This window comes from Macrosteles quadrilineatus, unplaced genomic scaffold (assembly GCF_028750875.1).
Source record: "Macrosteles quadrilineatus isolate MER2022 unplaced genomic scaffold, UCM_ALF_1.0 Scaffold_7__1_contigs__length_78375512, whole genome shotgun sequence".
NCBI lineage: Eukaryota > Metazoa > Arthropoda > Insecta > Hemiptera > Cicadellidae > Macrosteles > Macrosteles quadrilineatus.
Genome location: NW_026542600.1, coordinates 73,175,569 through 73,197,973, shown reverse-complemented (window position 1 = coordinate 73,197,973; position 22,405 = coordinate 73,175,569). Strand labels below are relative to the sequence as shown.

Genomic DNA, 22,405 nt, shown 5'->3' with positions numbered 1-22,405 from the left:
AATATTGATAGCTTACTATAAAATAAATAAATTTGCCAAGTTTGATCAAAATATATCCATAAACAAGCAAACTACAACATTTTACAATATTCTCCATAAGAATAACATGGGAATTTTAAATTTACCATTTTTTTAGTTTTATCCGTAACCAATAACCGTACAAAAACACTTTGATATACTGAATTGTTTGTTTTTTTAAGCTCTTTAAGAAGGTTTAGAGAAAAATTGGGAAATTTTGTGTTTTGAGGGTAAGAAGTGAGAAAAACCAATTTTTACCCCATAAAACCCCCCATAAAACCCTGTTCCCATGGTCCGATCATGCTGGATCGCGAACTCATTCAAGTTTATCCCGCCTTACACCTTCAAACCAAATTTCATCAAAATCGGATAAAAATTACTCAAGTTATCGTGTTCACGGACACATATATATATATATATAAATCTATATATATATATATATATACATATATAAAAATTTGAACGAATGGTGTTTTTGGCCTCTGGGGACATTAAAATGAAAAAGTAAATCGGTCCCGGGCCTAAGTCTTACCATGAGACCTACGGTAATAGCTACTTCCCTATAGGGAAATTCGCTAATATAGAAAAAGTACAGTACCTGTTTTTATTATTTTAACTGACTAATGCAAATTTTGACAATTGGGTCATGGTTATGGCTACATCCAATCTAATCCGCGATCAGAGGGTAGTTCTGAAATATCCAATCTGATACGGGGGATTGGCCGGTAAAACACGGTTTGCTTAGAACGTCCAAATTGATCCGCAAGTCGTCAGAGACGATTAAAATCCATGCTTTTAGTCCCTGAGATGTAACGTAAATAAAATATAGGGTTTACCTTCGTCAACCAGCTCAAAGTTGTAACTGTAGTTACGGCCGTTTCGGCTGCACAATGCTATCATCGAAAAATATCGGCTGACATAACACACAACTTTGACGACGCTGCTTCAGCCGAGATAAATGTATGGCGATGGACGCCATATAAACAGTTGATAAATTTTGAGATGATTTTCGAAGATAAACCCTAATTTTTAGGAAGAGAAGAGAGGTTCTCATGTATCCGCGGTCTCTATCAGTTCGGACAAACCCGTTGTCACAGTCATAATATTATTGAATCTAAAATATGTAAAAATTCAAATAAATACAATCATGTGTATACATTTACAACATTTTCTTGCTTTGCAAAGATTATTTGTCAATTGTTCTGTCAATGGTTTCAATAATTGATTTTAATTTTGATTGTTTTCATAAATTGGGTTTAAATGTTGTTGTAGCATTATGTTAAGGATGGTGTTCTCATTACTTATTCTTCTAATATATGTGTGTAACTTTCTTTAACGTTCCTTCTTTCTCCCATGATGATAAGTGCCAAAATGCAATGAGTGTGCTTAGTGTCAAAATGTGCACTATTCGTAAAAATGTGTAAAAAGGGTTTTACTTTCCTGTATATATGACTAGCCATCGTAATGACCTTTTCGGATCTAATTTTAATCACCGTATTATTTTATCTAGGGTGAATACCCATCACAAAATGTTTAATACATATTACCTGTAGGCTACTGAACCTTGAAAACTGCCGGACAGAAAAATTTGAATAATAGAAATTGTATAAATTGTAATTTGTATAAAAGTAACACCAATAAAACTTCTTACCTTATAAGCAACGATGAGCATCACGGGCAAACAGTATGAGCATGCTGAAACAAAAAAGGGTTAATTATTAAGTAGATTAAAATTAAAATACAAAATCTTGATATGAGTGGATAGAGTTCTACAACGCAATAAAATTATAGCCACTGGAACCAATCCATTTTTTAACACAGAAGGACGGATTAACGGCTGGAGGTAGACTCCGAATCTTGAAGTTGCTGCATTACATTCGTAGCTACAGTATAATGGTATAGCTAATTAGCTGTTTTTGAACTCATGTGTCTTTACCAGAATTTCCGCGCACCATCCTTTGGTAATACGGATTTTGTCTCTCTACTTGTGTAGTTAAGTTATGAATCAAGGTTTTTAACATAAATCAAACAAAGATTGGTTGGGAAGGTTATGATTTTAATTTAGGTGAATTATGAGTGGTAATATAATATGTTGAAAAACTGAACCCATTCATGATTCCCCGCCTTATAAAAGCTTATAATGTCCCAGGGACACGTATGATGTAAGATAATGAAATTTACCGAAAGGAGCCTTGTACTAAGGCAAAAAATATATCTAGTACTCAAGTGTAAGTTAATTTCTAAAAAACAAAATTTCTAGATACATTAAATACTAAAAACACTTAATCCACATTAAATTAACGTGTTCAAACATATTGATTAACAAGGTAATGTTTAAATATTTATAAAGTACGTTTAGGTTCACAAGGGTAACGTACCTCGTATTTATGTAAAGTCAGGACACAAGCCTATTCAGATGATTGCAATAAAACATAATAGGGTTAGTCGAGGACCACAGTAAACGAAATAACAGGGAAGAGAACTCACTTTACTGCCACTGCCATTCGGTCATATAATTTTTTATCAGTCATAAAGTCTCGAAATGCAATTGCTATCGTCTCTCTTTACTTCTAAGCATTAAGATTTATGTACTAATACAGTGCAATGAGTCTAGCCTAAAAAAGGTTACCGGTCTCTTTTTAACCTTCTGCCTGTCCACGAGGGCCTCGAAACTCTGAGTGTGGGAAGTCTAAAGCAAGAAGAGATCCGTTATGTTTGTTATGTATAATTCAATAATACTATACAGAAATGAATTGTACTGATAATTTCGCAAATTTTCTGGCCCATTAGGTACGGCTTAAAAACAAATAGTTAAGTATATTAAAACATTATTGTAAGATTAACGGTTTGTGGAAAATTAAAAAAAAATATTAATTAAAAATTCCCATGTTGTACGTAAGAAAAAAAATTGTTTTTTAAGGTTATGTGTTGAACGAATTTGGCAAATCATTTATTTCATACAAAACTATTGACATTTTACTAAAGCACGCAATATTACCTTCGTTGTAGCAAAAAAACTGAGAACTCATTTATCTAATGCTTTTAAAATTGTAATAATTTTGTCGTGTTAAAAAAAAATCCAATCAGGAAAGTCGAAATTGGTCTGCAGGTTATCTTTGGCGCGGGTATTGCTTATATTGCTAGACTATTGTTCAATCCAGGCGATATTAACGATACTTATTAAAGGAGAATTGACTCAGAACCAAGCATACATGTTATAGACACTGCTTGACCCTAAAGTTAGCCGTTTCTAAGGACTTGAGAAGCTTGAAACTTCTAAGGGACTATCGTGTCTAGATTGTTGACACTGGTCCACTGGTCAGAAAATTGTATGATTGGTAAAGGATTTACCAGAATAACAAGAAAATAACTACTTATCATTGTCTGTGGCAGAATTTAAAATATTACTTGAAAAAGCACGGTTCTTAGTAGCTCGAAAGTTGGATTACAAACTATAGTCTAAGAGAATAATAAAGAAAAAACCAAACAAGATTATTTGGTTGGTGTTTTAAACATCATCCAATCAACTAAAACAAGAAAAATTACAATTAAACTGTAAGCGTTAGCGTATTTTTTTGTGGTTTTAGCAGTTGAATGTTTTCACCTTGGGTTATTTTGGAAATTTATCTTGCATGGAATATGACATATAAGAAGCAAGAATTCTACATTACTTGTATTTATGACTTGAAAATGTGGGGGAAAACACAGGTTGTAAATGCTAATGAATTAATTATAAAATCTAACAAAAAACTAGTTATGAACTCAATAGAAACATTCATATCACTATAAATAGTAAATAATTCGATGAATTCATACATGTGATAATTTAGAGCTAAAGATAGCCCAATCGTATTTGCATGTAGGCTATTCGATTTTCTTTTATTAAACGTGTTGTTTCGTTCGTAGGTTTATCAGTCGTCATGGTATAAATAAGAGGGTGGTTTAAAAAATAATTAAAAAATAACACAAAGGAATTTAGTTTTTAATTCACGTCAACTTATCAGTTGCTTTTGTGAAAGGTTTAAGAAGTTAGCTAACTCAAATTAATGTCACTTATTCGTTCTCAGAGTTTACTAACATAATTAACTGTCATAGCTGTGTCTCAGATTTGCAAAAATTATCTGTCAAAAGTTAGATGCAGGGTGACATAGTTTGACTTATCTGCGGTGCCAATTTAATATTCTGTTGCTAAGTTCGTTGCGACCATGCGAATTTCTAAAATATTCTTAATATCTCACTTATGTGTGTGTGTGTGTGTGTGTGACTTTTACACCTGGACAATGTGTGAACATTTAGAAAGTAAAATGTGGGCAGAAAAGGTCTTTAAGGATGGGATGCAAATGATTTCTTTTAGAAAAAGAAAGGGAAAAGGGTTAGAATAAACCATATGTGACAGCATCATGTTAATTTATTTTCCCACAAATGTTTAAAAGTTATAAAACAAAATTGTACTGTAGTTGCATGAACTAATGATATTGCGCTATAACTATCATAAAGGGGCCTTTCATGGTCAATATAATAACGTATAATAATGTTATGCTGAATTGATTGCAATATTTGCTTGCAAAACACTTCAATGTAGTAAATTATTTGTTTTTTATGCTCTTTAAAATGGGTTAAAGATAAATTAGGGAATTTTATGTTTTTAGAGTCAAAATTGAGAAAACACAATTTTTACCCCATAAACACCCGTTCCCATTGTTCGATCATGCTGGTTTGCGAACTCATTCAAGCCGTACACCTTCAAGCCAAATTTTATCAAAATCTGACAAAAATTACTCATGTTATCACGTTAAAATACTATATCATATATAGAGGTGCCATTGAGTAGCTAAAGAATAAATCAAATACTCTACTTTGATGCTAACCAATTGAAGTTTTTAAGTTTCGTAATTTTAAGATTTAGGAGTATTCAAAGAGTGATATTTCAATTGTGAATAGGGTTTAAACATTATTTTTGCATTTTAAATATATAATTTTCGTTTGAAGTTGAATTACCAAGAATTGAATCTTGCAGATATGGAATGTAAAACACAGATGTTGGGTACATTGGCGTCTGGCCACTAAGATTCAGCTCAAATATAGAAGTGGCATCAAAGTTATGCGCTTTCGTCTAACGATAGGTAGTAAACTACGATGCTTGTACAAGCAATTCTAAATTTGGGCGCACAATCCTAGATTACTTGTCATATTTAAATCATACAAACCAATATTTTATTTTACTGAAATGTTTAGGTGCAAGGATTAAAAAACAAGTCCTATGTTTTTTATGATCAATGATTCCTTTTATCACACATTATTTATGTCGGTTACATTGGAAAAAATATTGATGCCAAATATGAAGAATTCGTGAAAGGGACTCATGAAATCTCGATGTCTTTTACTTCCATTACTACTTACTCATTCACTTTCATTGACTTTCATTTACTTTTTTTTACTTTCATTTCATTTACTTTTTTCAGTTAAACTGAGACTTGTTTGTGAAATAATGTACAAACGCCTATTTAATGGTTACTTTTATTTACAAATAGATATTGAGAAAAAAGGTATATATTAAAGATAGAAAAGTACGGAGAGAATTTTTACGAGATGCATTCAAAATAATCACAATATTACAAAAATGTGGTTGCACATGTACGAAACTGCGCATTTTTTATGTTAACAGTTTGATAATTTCTTGATTAATTACATTTTATACACATACGATGTCATTAGTTCAATATAAACGCATTGTTGAAAAAAATATTTTTTTACAGATTATTATTTTTTTGGCTACCGGAATCCCTTGAAAAACATGTGTTATCCAAAATTTCGACTTTCCTCCATTATGGGTCATTTTAGTGTGGCATTCTAAATCAGAATTTAGACAAACATTAAATTCAGGTTTAAAGATTTATTATCACTGTAAAATCAAGAAAACCTTTATAACAACCATTACAACCATAACACAATACAACCACCAACAAATGTTGATGTACAACAAATAATAAACTTCCTAATTTGGAATTAGTGTTTTAATAAAATTTAAGGCATTAAAGTTTTAGCGAATTTCCCATATAGGGAATAAGCTATTACCGTAGTACTCATGGTAAGACCTGGACCCGAGACCGATTTTTTTTTTCGTTTGAGGTCCCTAGAGGCCAAAAACACCATCCGTTCAAATAAATATATATATATATATATATGTGTGTCCGTTAGCGCGATAACTGGAGCAAAAACGATCCGATTTTGATGAAATTTGGTACAAACGTGTAAACCTACGTTTATTCGTACGAGTTCGCGAACCAGCATGATCGGACCATGGGAAAGGGGGTTTATGGGGGGTTTCGTGGGGTAAAAATGGGTTTTCCCATTTTTGACTCAAATACATAAAATTTTGCAATTTCTTTCCAAACTATTTTGTAGAGCTTAAAAAAACAAATAATTTAGTATATTGAAGCGTTATAATGCACCTAATGGTTACGGAGAAAATTCCAAAAAATTTTAAATTTAAAATTCCCATGTTAAATCTTATGAAGAATAAGTAAACTGTTGTAGTTTCCTTGTTTATTAACATATTTTGCCCAAATTTGGAAAATGTTTTTATTTCTTACTAACTATTAACATTTTACATAAAAAAAACACTTTTACCCTCCCTGTTGCAGCAAACCTAAGTATGTGTTAAACTGATTCTATTTAAATAAGAAATGTGATATTTTTAAGGAGACATTTTAGTGTAAATCCAATCAGGCAAATGGAAATTCGTTTAGTCTGCAGGTTTGCTGCGGCGGGGGTATTTTAATAGTTGCTTTATTTTAATACATATCACATTTTATCAGTGTTGTCAGGTTATCGTTTATTGCCTTTGTCGACTACCTTTTTATCGACAATGGCCTTTTGAATCCCCAAAAGAAATTATGTGCAACCAAGTGAAACAGAAACTGTTTTCAACGTCATAGGTAATCTGAACACGTACGTCGATAAAAACAAGAACGAGATCATGATCATAAATAATAAAAACTACTTCGAAGAAATCAAACGTTCTCATATTTTTAATCTAGAACGTTTTAACACGATAAACTCATTTCGAACTCGTATAAAAGCGTAAGCTTATGTTGAAATTGGATAAAACTTGTTACTGTAATGCAGAAACATTACATATTTTTATTTAGTACAGTACATATACCTATACAAAAAACATATTATATCAGGAAAAATGTTAACATATTAAAAATTTTAATAAATCGAATTTGGTAGAGAAACGATGTCAACAATAATATAAATTCATAGATAACGTAATCAATGCACATACGTAGTCAATATATTCTTCATGAAACTGAGGATAGCAATGAATTAAGGAGACATGGATAAGAGCGAGTTTTCGTTTCATACAAACGAATAGTAGAAAATTAAAAATAAACAAATCTGTACGTATAAACTAATTTAAGATTCAATTTAAAATCAGCACACATTATTAGAAACTGTCCAAAGGAAAAAGAAAATTCAGCTAAAAAATCAATTTTATATCACCTTTTTTTTAATCAGGAGTAAACTTTGTTTTCAATTTTTTTCTTGATATAATTGTATTTTTTATGGACATAAATAGCTGATGTATTATAATTTAAATACATTATTTCCATTTCCAGTCTAAGCATCATAAATTGTAAAACAGTGCTTTCCAATTATCGGTTATAAATTAGATTACATAAAAACATAGAGTTTATATCCACTCAAAAGCAATACAACTGACGATATGGTTAAGGGATTAAATAATTGTATAGCTATGATACCCCGGCCAACGTAAACCAGTTACTAGGCAAATGTCCATAAAATATGTTCTTAAATATGTCAAATTTCTTCTCTATTTAGATTACATTAGCTGTGATGAGTACTTAGGTTTGCTGCTACAGGTTGATAATTTATTATAGCTTAGTATAAAATATATAAAAAACTTTTGATTGAAATATATTCTTAAACAAGCAAACTAAAACAGTTTTCACTTTTTCTCCTTAAGAATAACATAGCAATTTTAAATTAACAATTATTTTTAAAGTTTCTCCGTAACCAAGCGTACTAAAACTAAATTATTTGTTGTTTTTACCTCTAAAATAATTCTAATAGCGTCTCAGATCATGCTGGTTCTCCAACTCGTTTGAATAATCGAAGGTTTACACGTTTGATCAAATCATCATGTGATCAAATTTCATTGAAATTGGATCATTTTTACTCGATTTATCGTACAAACATGAATTTGAACGGACGGTGTTTTTGGCCTTAGGGGACACAAAGCGAAAAAGTAAAACGGTCCAGTGGTTAAGTCTCACCATGATACCTACTGTAATAGCTTATTCCCCATATAGGAAATTCACTTATAATAAATAAACCGTTTTCAGAAAAATATTTCTAAGGTAAATGCGAAATGGAATATATGTCAAACAAGTTCAATAACTAGGATTTAGTTTACACACCTTATTCAGGTCCGTAATATTTGTCACCATAACATATCTTATTAACTTAAAAACGTATATGCTTATGGGTAAGCACACTAACAAAAGCAGCGAGTCAAACTTTAGAGAAAGAAATAACTAAAACTCAAAGTTAAGATTCTGTATTTTACATAAGGTCTAGAAAAGATAAAAAATTTAAGATACTGGATATAATCAAAACATTTTAACATTAAATAATAAGACTACTTTGAATATACCGTAGATCCAAACTAGTGGTAAACACTGTTTTGTCCAAAAATACGATACTTAAAATTAAATCAAATACAAAAATTACAAGTGAATAAAATTATAATCCTGAATTTCGTACATCGACATAAGAGAACACCCAACAATCAATTAAATAAATATTCCAGAAAACAAATGTACTTGAGGTATTCCGTCAAAAGTAAACTGAGCACCTTACTCTGCCAAAAGACAAGGAATATTGGCACCTAGCCATGAAACACTATGGCAGAAAAATATTCTTGTAGTCTGACGATGAAATTGTAAGCGCCAAAGATTTGTAACACTTTGTTTACAAATTCATCATGAGTAACGCTCAAAACGAATTTGAAGCTTTCAAATTATAGTACCAACAATCACCACCCACCCTGGAACCATCAAATTGTTTATTACATATTTTTCAGATGCTGTTTTTTACAATAATAAATAGATTTTTGTAATTTAATTCTATAATCGTCATTATTTATTATAGTTGCAACAAAGGGAGCATTTGAATTATATTGACAAGTTTTAAATGTTTTTTAATGCAACAAAACTTATATATTAAATGACTATTATTTGCGTTTTTATCTGTAATTAATATTATAGTAACTTTAAAAGAGAGCATTTTAATGACTTTGGTTGGGTAATTACATAGTTTAAATATTTCTAAATAGATTTTCGTAATTCAGATACTTTGAACTTTTTTAAATATGTAGTATAAGCAATTTTTGTTTACTGTTTCTCAGGTGTATTACCAGAAATAGCATTGCTAAGTGAGTAGTTTTCAAGAAACCAACTGCACAATATTACCATCCTCATTCGATAAAAAAGATTATTCAACTCCCGTCTGATTCTGATATTACTGAGACCACTACACATGTATATAAACCATCACATCATCCCTAGGGCACGAGAATAAAAAGCTTTCCTTCATAACCGAACATATTAGATAACTAGGAAGTAAATTTAAATAGGTATGGTTGAAACTTCTAAAATACGAAGACACGTAAGCGTATAACAAATAGATATACAGGGTGTCCCACGAAGAGGATTAAACTTTTAATTTTATATTACTTGCCCATTTATAGACCGAACATTTTGAAACTTTACACAATTTATAAAGTAGGTTTTAAAAATGTCCTGGGAAAGTTTCAGCTCCATAACCCTTGTAAAAATAAAATGGTGGCATATTGAAAGTTTTACCAATTTTCTTCCTATAAAAATCACTTTGTTCAGGTATTACCTGATTATTTACTACATTGCGTATGATATAGACATTACAATGACCGGGAATAGGTATGCACAAGTTTTTAAATGAACATATCTTGCCTGGTTTTACGGTTAAATAAATGGATAAAGCAATCTTCCAACATGATGGTGCTACACCTGATTTCGTAAATTATGTCAAATAATTATTGAATGACAACCTTCATGGCCGTTGGATTGGTCGTGAAAGTGATTTTTAGATTGGCAACCCCGATCCTCAGATTTAACTGTGTGTCGCTTCTTTTTATAGGGTTACTGAAGGGACAAGTTTATACCTAAAAAATGATGAGGAACTAAAACGATCAATTGAATAGAAACTATTTCGAATACCGCGGAATATCTTTGCAGGAGCTTTCGATTCATTATCGTTAAGCGCTGTTATGGGCATATCGCTGTAGATAGATTACAGTTTGAATAGTTTTTTACTCTACTTTTAGGTTTTTCATTAGGCTATGTTCTAGTTCCCTGATTAAAAAGCCTCCCTAAAATGGGACAATACAATATTTTACAATACCCAAAATTTATAATGTCTTTAAAGTATTCTTTTTCAATGCCACCATTTAGTTTCTACAAGGGTTAGGGAGCTGACATTTTCCCAGTATATTTTTAAACCCTACTTTATATATTGTGTAAAGTTTTAGCATGTTCGGTGCATAAATGTTCAAGTACAGTATAAAATCAATCGTTTACACCTCTTTGTATATGACATCGTGAGTAACAGTTAAGAGAGCTCTGTAACTGTCGGGCTACATGACAACACATATTGGCATGCAGCCACAGAACACAATATACAACGCACTAGAGACAAACTGTGGAAGGGTCCTCCCTTTCATTAGTAACGCTCAACCACAATAGTGATGTAATATCACAAATATCACTGTGTTATATTGTCATCTATCCGTAGAAGTGTTTCGGCAAACTGCTATTTAATTGTTAAAAGTCAAAAATGGAAAGAGAAATAGACTAGATAATGAGCAGAAAATAATTTAATTATTTACAAAAGAAAAGTTACTCAATCATAGTAAAATGCTACCAAACTATTTTATTCTGTTATCACAACATAACAATTCATTCATCAAAAATCATATGTCTCAAAATTATTAAAGTTCATTTTCATAGCAGCTGGAAAAAGACAAAATATAATATAAACCATAGATTATTTAAATTAAATGTTTGAATACTATATCCAACATTCTCCCACCTTTTGACTTGTAAAGTCAAAATATTAATTATTAATTCAGGTATCTTTGTGGGAGTATAATTTTTCTTCCTCTTTGTGTGTAAACCGGTTGATCATGTTCACGATCAACACCTTCAGCTACTTGTTCATCTTCCATTTCGAATGTTTCATTACCATCTTGATTGTCTTTCTGCTGGACCAATTCAAGTGGAAACACATGTTGTATGGGTCTCAGCACTGTTCCTTTTGATGTTTTCATTTCCACAAGACGTATGTTGCCATCTTTTCCAGGAAGTATCTTCTCAATCTTCGCCAAAGGCCAGTCCATCCGTTTGGTATTGTCGCTTCCAAGTAAAACAATTTCTCCAACTTGCACTTGACGAGATTTCTTCTTCTTCGAATGCAACACCAATTGACTTAAATATTCGCTTCTAAATCTTTTTTCAAGATCTTCTTTTAATTTTAATTTAAAGTTCCAACGTCGAGACAAATTTGTGTAGTTGATCTGGTCCAAATCAATAACTCCATACTCCTTCGTACCATTCAAAAACATAGCTGGCGTCAAAACTTCCATGTCATGGCTGTCTTCTGAAATATAAGTCAAGGGTCTACTATTTATGACAGATTCACAACTGCACAAAACGGTTAAAAATTCTTCATAAGTCAAACTAGCTCTTCCTAAGACTCTGCGAAGAAGCTGTTTCAATAGTCTTATGAGTCTTTCCCACCAGCCTCCCAATCTGACGACTTTATCAAATCTGGAGAAATATCTGTAATACCAACAATCTGGTTCAGGTTTTGAATTCATCATAATCTTTGTAGTTGATTTAATCTTTCTAAGTTCAGAATTTACTTCTTTCTCATCACAATCATCACTGAAGTTTTGGTTAGGCCACAAGTTTGATGAGTTTCTTAGCCATTGTCGTCCCTCCCACCATTTCGACTCTACTAGCTGCTTAGGAGAACATCCACGTGACGGCAAATCAGCTGGATTCATATGGCCTGGAACATGATTCCATGATTCGATGCTACTAAGGGATCTTATTTCCTTTACTCGGTTCCAAACAAACACTCCCCAGTAATCTTCTCGACGAATCCATGACAAAACGGTGGTTGAGTCGGTCCAATAAAATGTTTTGACATTTTCAAATCCCATACTCTTTAAGACGTTGTCAGTTAGACGAGCGCCAATGGTAGCCGCCAATAACTCCAGTCGAGGAATAGTCATCTTCTTGACAGGTGTAACTCTACTCTTTGCTTGAACTAATTGAACTGTTACAAGTCCATTAGATTCACCCCTCAGGAAAACAGCGGCCGCATAAGCGTCCTGGCTTGCATCACAAAAACAGTGAACTGTCCAAGAAATATTCCCTTCAATTTCATTTCCAAAATATCTTGGAATTTTTAATTTTGAAAAAATCTCAAGTTGCTTTGCCCAATCTAAAAACAAAAGTTTTATCTCTTCTGAAACCTTGTCATCCCATCCAATTTTACTTTCCCACGTTTTCTGCAGCAATATCTTAGGCATGAGTGTAGCAGGACAAGTTATACCTATGGGGTCAAACAACTTGTGAGCAAAAGACAAAATAGATCTCTTTGTGACTATTTCAGTTTCTTTAAACGCAAAGTTTTCAAAATTCAACTCAATCATGTCAGTATTTTTGTTCCAATTTAAACCTAAGATAGGTGTCAAGGTAGAATCATTTTTGAAACTCTGAATTTCTGTGTACTCCCAACTCCGAAGACAGAATCTAGCATCTTTCATTACAGAAGTCGCTTGATCTACAAATTGATTCAAATCTGAAAAGTCATCAAAACTTGCCATACAATTATCTACATAGAAACTTCTCGACAGTGTCTCTACTACTTTTCTTGAGTAGTTTAACGATCCTGAATCTATCAAGTCTAAAGTTTTTTCTAAATGAAGTTTTATTACTGCACTTTGCATAAATGGGCTACAGGTAACTCCAAAGACCACTCTAGCGTGTCTGTAAACAACCAATTGACCCTCTTCATTAATCCACAAAAAACGAAGAAAATCTCTATCATCCATATGTACACCAATCTGTAGAAAAGCCTTCTCGATGTCAGCAACAACTCCATATCTGTGTAGTCTAAAACGATTTAATATGTACGGAATCAATTCAATTAGGTCGTCACCTTTTTCTAGACAATCGTTCAACGAGGGCTGATTCTTTTCTTTAGCAGATGCATCAAATACAGGTCTCAATTTCGTGGTAAGACTGTTTTCTTTTATCACATGTCGATGCGGTAGGTAGTGACCAATTTCCAAATCAGCATCGTTAACCTTCTCTATGATACCTAATTCCTCCCAGTCAGACAACACCTGTTGATATGAACTAAGATATCCACTAGAATTAAGTTTATTTGTAAGATTACTGAGTCTCTTCTGTGCTACTTTCAAATTAGTAGGTAACGGCGGGTGGTCTTCAACCCATGGCAATTTGACCTGATATCTGCCATCATTTTCTACTGAAACAGATTCTACAAAATGTTCCATTGTTCTACTTTTAACTGAAGATTCACTCTTTACCTCCACTGGATCCTTGATTCCTAAAACATCCAAACTCCACAAATCTGAAATGGATTTATTATCAATAGGGGACAGTAAAGAAGTTACTGCCATAGAACTGGACCTGTCATTCCCTTCAACTGTAGTTCTTCCCATTAAAGTCCAGCCTAACAAAGTGTGCATCGCAACTAGCCCGTTGGAAAGCAGATATCGTTTCTCAGTGTAAAGTTTCCCGGCAACGTCTGCACCTATCAGAACTTCAATAGGCCCGTCTCCATCTGTTACATTAATTCCCAGTGTTCCAAGCTCAATGGACCAAGGACCAGGCTTAACTGTTGTAACATCGTTACAAATTATATCTTGATCAAGAACGTCAAAATTGCAGGCATAACTGTTATTTAAGTCACTTAGTCTAACCTTATAACACGCATGCTCAATTGTTTCAGTACTAGTGCCACCAAATAAAGCATGAGCTAGCTTCTCCTTTCTGACTATGTCATAGCCAAATTCCTTTGCTGTATTTTTCAAAATATAAGATCGTTGTGATCCCGTATCTATTAAAGCGCGTGCTGTTCGCTCTCGATTTTGGTTTCTAATTTTTACTAAAAAGGTTTGTAAAAACACTTCTGTATGAACATTGTTTGCTAGAGAACTTTCTTTGCCTGGTTGTTCACTCAATGAACTTCCTTCTGCAGCAGATGCCCTACACATAACAGCGGTGTGCCTCCTTCCACAGTTGGGACATTTTACTCTAACTTTACATTGCGCACTCCTATGACCATACTTCAAGCAAGTAAAGCAACAACCATTTTTTCCAACGATTTTCACCTTCTCATCTACTGTCAATTTACTGTCTTTACAGTTTTCAGCTAAGTGGTTAGAACCACAAAACATACACTTAGCGTCTTTAGTATTTAAATTATCAGACATCGTTGGGTTAACTAAACCAGCAGCTGTATGCATCATTTCAGTATGTCTGGCGTAACTAGGCTTAGGTCGAAATACAGTAGATTTACTTACTTTAGGCTGTAGGTTAGGTCGCTTACTATTTTCAAAACCAGATGCGGCTAGAGTAATCCTTTCCTCGTTAGCAACCTCCTTTTGCAGAAACTTCATCAAGCCATCAAGTCTATCCTTAAGTTCAGCATCAACTTCATAGCCGGAGTGACGCTGCCAAGCTCTCAACAATTCCTCAGGCAAACAAGACTCTATAAGAGGATATAACATAGCAGAACATTTGTCAGTTGTTACTCCTAATGTCTCCAATGCTCTTAGTTGGGTTTCCAGTTTATCGTAAATGCAAGAAACTTCTACCTTACTGTTTAAATTACTCAGAACTAACTTCAAAAGCTCTCTAACATACACTTCTATGAGAAGGTCATCTCTACCAAAACGACTTTTAAGACTTTGCAAAGCTTTTGAATAGTTCTCAGCGGTAGCAGGATAGCTTTCGACCAGCTGACGAGCCCTAGAATTAGCTAAAGTAGCCTGCACAAGATAATGATATTTATCAATATCGTCAATATTCTCGTCATCATCTATTCTTTTGAATTGTGCCCAAAAAGGTAGCCAATCCTTCAAATCCCCGCTAAACTTTGTGAATTCAATAGTAGGTAGCCTCAGCTTAGTCCTAACAGCAGTAGATTTACTCATTACAGACCCATTGGAATTAGGTGAAGTGGCCCTAGACCTAATCAATCTACTCTGTACAGCTAAACTAATTCGACTAAACTTCTCTACATATTCATCTGCTAGCCTAACTTCTTCATTTAACTCTTCTTTTAACGAAGTTTTTAAAAGTGAGGTATAGTCTGTATTTTCTACGTATGTTTTTTACCGTAGCAATAAATACAATAATTCATAAATAAAACATGTTGAATATTTTATAGAACTACAGGCTTAAACTTAAATTTGTTATGCCATCTTACAACATTGTTTTCTCAGTAAATTCTGGAATATTTCTAGTTTTCGAACAGGTACAAAAGAAGTGGAATTCAAATAACTTTCCTAAAGTAGACAATATATTATGAACAACTATTTAGTTATTTATATTAGGTATCAATTTATTTTTTTAAATTTTAGTAAATGTTGTAAGTCTATTTGTTTTAAGAAGAGTGTGCCAAAGATATCGATCACCAGTCAAAATAGTTAATTTACTCTACTTACACTGTGATAAATAAGTAAACATGTTAATGTGGTGTTTACTTTCTTCATGGATTAGTAACAGGTTATTGACCAGATCATTGTATGATACAAATACCCCCACCGCAGCAAATCGGCAGATTAAGCGAATTTCCATTTACCTGATTTGATTTTCACAAATCTGTTTATATAACATTTATTTAAGAAGTACCTAGGTTTGCTTCTACAGGGAGGATAATAAAGTGTGTTTTTAGTGAAGTATAAATAGCTTAGGAAAAATAAACAAATTTGCCAAGTGTTATCAAAATATATTTATAAACAAGTAAATTACAATAATTTACTTCCCATTAAAACATTCAATCTTTAAATTTAGCATTTTTCGAACTTCCTTTTGCCAATAACCGTACAGTAACACGTCCCAAGATACTAATTAATTTGTGTTTTTCAGATCTACAAATTTACTTACAGAAAATTTGAAAGTTCTATTATATTTTGAGGGTCAAAAATGAGAAAAATCTCTATTTGCCCCTATAAAACCCCTCGTAAAACCCCGTTCTCATGGTCCAATCATGCTGGTCCACGAACTCGTTCAAAAAAATGTAGGCCTATGTATGTAGGTTTACACGTTTGTACCAAATTTAATCAAAAGCAGGCAATTTTTGATCGATTTATCGTGCTAACGGACCTATATATATATATAAATGAATATGAACGGATGGTGTTTTTGGCCTCTGGGGACATCAAAACGAAAAAAGTAAATCAGTCCCGGGCCAAAGTCGTACCATGAGACCTACAATAGCTTGTTCCCTATATGAGAAATTCTCTACAACTATAAGTAACTGTACAAATACTAGTTACACTGTGATGAACAAGTAAACATGTTCAACGTCATGTTAATTTTCAATATGGATCAGTAACTGTTTATTGACCAGAGCCTTAATTAATATTGATGCAGGCGCCACAACGTAGCCTACAGGCACTGAATGGATGAAATTGACTATTGGCTAAAACTACCAATAATGTAACCGAAATGTCAATATTAATAAGCTCGTGACAATACTGTATAGTTTTAAATGCATTTTATTAGATTACAATAATAAATGAAGAACCCAACAACGATAATTAGGTACTAAAACGCCTTGGTGAATATAATAGGTTTGATGAAACAATATACAAAAATAAGACAATGTTAGAGTTCATGCAGTTATTTAAGATTTTTTCAACTTAAGAAATGTAATGCTTATCAAACTCTATTAAATTTTAACTGAGAACACTTTTCATCGCAACCACAATAATATTCATAGTTTACAAGTGTCTCTACTGTTTTTAACATTAAAAGGGTATTGAATAGCACTGTGTATTGGTGATTACTACAGTTTTCAATTATAATCACACATGTCAATAAAAAGGAGCTAAAAATATTTATTTTGTAGAATCTTGTCACCACTACTCCATAAACAAAATGTGCGATCTCAAAAGATTTACTCTACCCACACAAAATGTAGGATGGTTGATTTTTTCGTTGAAATCAACAAATAGGGTTTTCCCAAAACCAAACAGCAATGTGCAACGAGAAAAATTATAAGCTATTGTAACATTTATGACACTACTAAAGCCAATAATCAACACATCTTTGTATTCTTAAGCTAAGAAAAGAACGTAAAATTTTCTACACAGTTAATTTGAAAACTTGCAATGCGATAAAAACTCCTCAGGCAGTTTGTGTGAGTTTTTAAATCACTGCTGATGCCTAAATAATACAAAATCTAAACAGAACAAAACAAAAGTACGTCCAAAATTTCAAAATATTTATTCAAGAAAATTTTAATTTTGATTATTTACAAATTACAAGTAGATATTGACAAAATAAAGCTGTTGACATTCACTCTCTCTTTAAAATTGCTCTAAGCGGTATTGTTAAGTCGTTTCAACATTCATTAATATTAGGACAACTTGTCAATACATCTTGGGACCTAATAAAAAATTTATGTACTGTCAAATAACATTTATGAATAATAGTAAGACATCCAAAAGGACTGGAACAGCCAAACATCTTTAGTATTTTTCTATACTAAGAAAAAATAAATCATTTTGTTAAATATATCCCTATGGATATCGTATTAATTTAAATTATTTGCCGTTAATGTGTAATGTCAACACTTTTCAATAATAAAGAAATGTATTTTTTGTTTATTAAAAATGATTATCAAAATGTATCCAACAAATACAAATGCTAATAAAACTTCATCACAACTTACATTAAAAATCATGTGATTATAATTTTAGCCTCGGTTTGTTAATTTACTCGTATAAAATTTATGTTAGCTTTACATGATTACATTTATAAACTTCCTTTTCAACTGCAGTACTTTCATGGATGCACAATAAACACAGAAAACAATTCAAGGTGGTTTGTTGTTGTATAGTCTCCTACATTTTAAAATAACTGAACAAAAAAACTATAATAGTTGCAAACAGGTTCAATAAAATAATAAGATAATTTACTATTGATTACGTTTTGAAAAAAAAAATCCTATACATAAAAGCTGAATTCCTTCATATGGACAATATTCAACAAGTTGCAAAGTTGTGAGTTAGAAAACATACATTTGCAGATAAACTTTTGCAATTGGCAAACACTACATTCGGTTTGGGATCAAAAATGGATACAAATGTGTGAGTTTAAATGATTGAGTATTTCACAAAGGCGTAAATATTCGACGAGTGAACTGTGAACCACCCCAAACAGATTAATAAATCAATCACAGGTGATCAGGCTGTGTCCATATCGTTGCTTGGGTCCCATCATCCTAGCCCCAGGCGTCCAATCTGTATTCCATCTGTTTCGTTGCATAATTCAATTTCAAAAGTATATAAAACAGTTACATTTTAGGGCGCAACCATAACTTTACCTGGTAAATCTCATTTGAATTTAGTTTGTTTACGCATTCAGACTAGTGTAGGTTTGCGTTTTTGAATGTGTCATTGTCTGTGTGAAACACTCAGTTGGTTTGTATGGATTGTGATACACTACTACTATTAATGGTCCGTAAATTGGGTTTTACTTTTTATCTCTAGTAAGCAACATACTGTACTGTTTTATAATTCTCACGTTTAATAATCCAATAATAGCCAATCACGATAAAAGCCAATTTATCGCTTTCTTTGAATTTTTTTTAGATTATACAGATTTGATTGTAACTTCAACATGTTGACTGGTTACTTAACCTAGTCTGTTTCCAACTCGCGGGATACTTATGAAATGCACGAATGCGAATTCACTTACAATAGTTATACAATATTTTGTCAGCACCCTTGACACGCATAGGGAATTGTATTAGGACAATCGTTATCACTAATGCAGAAGATTACCTTTTAAATCGTAGATTAATACTATTACGTGTACATTAAAACAAGTTTTTATTTCCCTTGATTTTTTTATCATGTTTCACACATAGGTTAAGGTCAATGTAATAGATAATTGTTTATTCAGTCCACTAAGCTTTGAATTATTTCAATTAATTGTAAAGAACAAACTTTTTACTGAATACAATTTTCATCTCATGTGGAATTGCATTTTAATTATCCTTAAACAAATTTTGACAGTGAAAAATGAAAAGTGAATGACATGATGAATAACAAGTAAAACACGAAAATATATTTTCTCATAAAGTTTCGAGAAATTACCTGACAAATAAATTAAGATGAGTTGAAGACAAGATAGCGAAGTAAATAAATTTGGTCGACTTGTACTCTACTTATCAGGTTGTCAACATTCTGCTTTGCCAACCTCGGCTAGTTAGTCAACGAGGAGACGTTGCTGAATCCGATATTGTCTACAATCACGCTACTCAGAACTCACTTGAGTTTGGTTAAATATATTGGCTATCCTAAGCTTACATTCTGAGTTTGTTCACAAGAAATTATCTCATTATTGATCAAAGATTGAGGTTCAAGTTACGCTTATATATACATTCCTGACGAATGTTTCTAAAATACAGTTATAACTTTATAAATTATGTGTACGAAATAATTTACTGGGACGGGTGGCGTCGTCCTGTAATCCAGCTACTAGGAGGTCACGAATTGTGGATATTTATAGGAATGCACTGTGGATGCGATGCTCCCTGGTGTGGATTAACGTCCGCACTAGTGAGTACTACGACTACCCACAGTACTATCCTAATAATTAGACCAATTCGTAAATTACAAGGAAAAAAATGTGGTTCGGATTCCACTATAAACTGTAGGTCCCTTAGTTGCCATTAGCTGTATGGGCTATTAATTAACAGCTGTGTCTAAGGAACATGTCGGCCTTAGTCACTAACAAGACTACAAGATCGCGCCACTCATCTTACACTCATCCTTCACTCATATTTGGGTTAAAATACGCACATAGTGGCGTCCCTATCTTAAATAATTGATTATTGATAATTGATTGATTGATAAATAAACGTTTAATTGAAATCAAAAAGTATGTAGTATTTCAAAATAATAAACAGTCACAAAATAATCATTAAATTTGTATGACCAGCGCAAAAAACTCAAAAATCGTTCGAGATGACATAAATGTAGCTCATAATTACTTGCTATTAATGTAATTAAAATCGCATTATTAAATCAAGAGAAAGGCTATTAAAAATCGAAAGGATAATAGAAAAAGGGCAGTCGATAAAATTCATCCAATTGTAAAGAGATTACTATATTGAGTTGTATTGAGACAATGAGATTAATTTTGGTTTTTACATTATAATTTTATTTATTTGCAATTGAAAAACTAACTTATTGAAAGTAGATCAAATAGTGGTTCCACATACGACAAACACGACTAGAGTCAACACACAAATCACTCTATTTGAATGTAAATTCTACTTTCAGAGATTATGAAGAAACTGCATCGGACTTTTGGTTTCAATTAGGGTTTTTGAGTCAACAGTTCATATAATTACTATCATGATGCTTGTAAATTTTAAGCGTATAACTGTATGTCAAATACTTTTGTAAAATAAACCTGGATCACATTTAGCCAAAATTAAACATACAATAGTTTTAGATGGCACAGAGAAAATTATTACACGTATGCTATGATTACACAGCTAAGTAACTTAAGTACAGGACTTACGCTATAGTAGACGACCCATAATATGAGCAATAGAACGATCAAGATGAGATAGTTGACAAGGATACTCGAGGCTCCTTTGGGATCCACGGCCATGATTAACACCGACTGGGCACTGGACAGCTAGCACTGGGCAATGGTCAGTGGGCACTGTGCACTACAGCTCCCGATAGTGGTACGGGCCTATCTCAAGGGGGTGCTATATCGGGATACCATTCAAACTGCTATATAACTTCTAAACCTGGCCACATTGATTCAGTACTGCCTCACATACAAAAGCTTGCTGGTATTTTCGTCCAGTGGCTGGAATTCAAACATGACTAAGTGGATTAAACTAGAATAAATGCAACTCGTACTTTATGAGCACTTAGTTTAATAGTTACGTGAAAGCATTGCAAAACAAAGCGTTTTATTCTTAGAGATGTAAGTGGTAAAATGAAATGACTATTCGTTTGGAATGTATAATTTATAAGCTACAGCAGAGTTTACATTGGCCAACCGAGTATGATATATTTACACTTGGTCAGGCGAATAACTTTTAATGACAGGCTCGTACCAAAGTCCTAGTGAAACATAATTGTAATATTTGGATAAGAACCGACCATCAATGTGGGGAAATAGTGAATTGCTTAGCGAAAGAATGCAGCCTTGATGAATCATACCATGAATCACATGAAACTATAATAAATCTAAAATACAAGGGATTAAAATCAAACAGGTTAAATTTTACTGTTATCACAAACTACTGTAGAAGATAACCTTTTAACTCGTAGCTTTATCACAAAACCGGTTTCTATATAACTTGAATTTTGAATAATGTTAAAAACAAAATTCAATTCGAAATATTGTCACAGTACTGACTTATTGAAGTTTAAAATAGTCATTTTCAAGCTTCACCCCGCAGTTTTAAAATATCTCAAACCTTTCACCAAGCAAACTTTATTAGACTGATAAACACGACAGAACAAGAGTGTTTAAAATTAAAAACCAATCGTTTACACTATGAAATTGTCTGTGGTATTGTTGTTATAGCTTAGCTAAACAAAGTAGTAGTAAACAACTATATATGGCATAAAACAAAATCGGGAGGGGTTAACGTTGAATATTATCATTTGGTTAGTTCTCATGAAGATATATACACAATTATTTATTTTTACGATGATAAAACAAAGTGTTTTAAGAAGATTTACCCAAATAATGGATCGGGTGAAAAGGGTTTTGGCATCTGGGAAGAGCAGAAAAGTTAGATTGCTTGGCGAGTATCGCTCTTACTCCATCTCAGTCTAAGCGGTAACATATTATTAATACCTCCGCCGCAGCAAACCTGCAGACAAGCGAATTTTTATTTGCCTGATTGGATTTTCACTAACACATCTCTTTAAAAATTTCATATTTATTCCCTATTTAAATAACATTAGTTTAGCTAGTAATTAGTTTGCATATACAGGAAAGGTAAT

General features: G+C 32.5%; 1 protein-coding gene across 3 annotated transcripts in view; it reads right to left on the bottom strand.

Annotated features, from left to right (window-relative positions):
* LOC128998557 (E3 ubiquitin-protein ligase LNX-like) overlaps positions 1-22,405 on the bottom strand; it is a 325,727-nt gene that overhangs the window by 198,326 nt on the left and 104,996 nt on the right. For 2 of the 3 annotated variants that reach the window (XM_054424742.1, XM_054424747.1), the window contains one exon: positions 1,670-1,713. The gene's annotated coding sequence lies outside the window, so the exon portion shown is untranslated. Of the gene's footprint in view, positions 1-1,669; positions 1,714-20,951; positions 21,069-22,405 lie in introns of those variants that run through there. The other variant, XM_054424743.1, reaches the window with a different exon arrangement.